The 1,090-nt window shown below is 33.4% G+C and overlaps 1 protein-coding gene across 1 annotated transcript in view; it reads left to right on the top strand.

Annotated features, from left to right (window-relative positions):
• LOC106868687 (uncharacterized) overlaps window positions 1-1,090 on the top strand; it is a 4,543-nt gene that overhangs the window by 1,459 nt on the left and 1,994 nt on the right. The gene's annotated exons all lie outside the window — the stretch shown is intronic.

Genomic DNA, 1,090 nt, shown 5'->3' with positions numbered 1-1,090 from the left:
TATATTGCATCGGTGCATAATTATTGCGGCTTTTATTCAACAAAAGCAATAACATGTAGCAAAAACATCTTTAAATGATTATTCCGGAGCATGATCACCATCTACTTCAATCACTGCTTCCCATTTGCTTGATAGACGGTCAGACCGTCATTTAAAGATGCTTTTGTTAAATATTGTTATTGTTTTTGTTGAATAATTGTAAGCAAGTGATTAGTCTATAAATGCTAGCTATATTGTTCTTGCTTTTGTCTTTTATAAGGAGCACTGTTCTCCCTACAGTTTTCCAATTAGATATGACTCCTCCATTCAGGCAATCCTGAAGTTGCTCCTTCAGCCTCCCTTGTAAGCGACTAAATTGCTTTAACCAGTACCTTTGAGCTAAACCCGGTCTTAGACCCTTCTAATCTGACATTCTTCCAAACAATTTACTCATTAATACATTAAATAGTTTTAAACCTAGCCGCTTCTCACTAACTGCTATTTCTTTTACTTTCTTTAACCATGCCGCATCTCTATTATGATTAACTGGTTTATCCCCAATATTACTCCAGAACTTTCTAGCTTCTTCTGCATTAGGTTTCTCATCTTCAGGACTTTCTTCTACACTATTCGACGATAAAATCTCCTCTGATCTGTCTCAAACAATCTGTTCTGTTGACATTAATCTATTCTTTTCTGATATCTGAAAAGTTTACTGGCTTTTGCTATGATACATTCTTTCAGCTCTTCCATAACTATCCTAAATCCCTTTGACAAAGTATTTTTTTCTGAAGACATTGAAATCTTGTGTTTCCTAAGCAATTATTATTATTATTATTATTATTATTATTATTATTATTATTATTATTATGTTTTTCTATCTTTTATCCATTCTAGCTCGTTTTTTCTTTCCCTTTTCTCTCTTTCTCTTTTTCTCTTTCTCATTTTTCATTCTCTTTTTTCTCTTTCTCTTTTTCTCTTTCTCTTTTTTTTTAACTGCTTTATATTGTTGAAGAATAAGAATTGTCGGGGTTATTAAACCCGTAAAGGTCATGCAGGTTTCAAACTCTCTCGCCAAGGACACAACGGTAGGGGTTCCCGTTGCCTTTTC

Source organism: Octopus bimaculoides, unplaced genomic scaffold (assembly GCF_001194135.2).
Source record: "Octopus bimaculoides isolate UCB-OBI-ISO-001 unplaced genomic scaffold, ASM119413v2 Scaffold_1268, whole genome shotgun sequence".
Lineage (NCBI taxonomy): Eukaryota > Metazoa > Mollusca > Cephalopoda > Octopoda > Octopodidae > Octopus > Octopus bimaculoides.
This window is presented reverse-complemented; position numbering and strand designations above follow the sequence as displayed.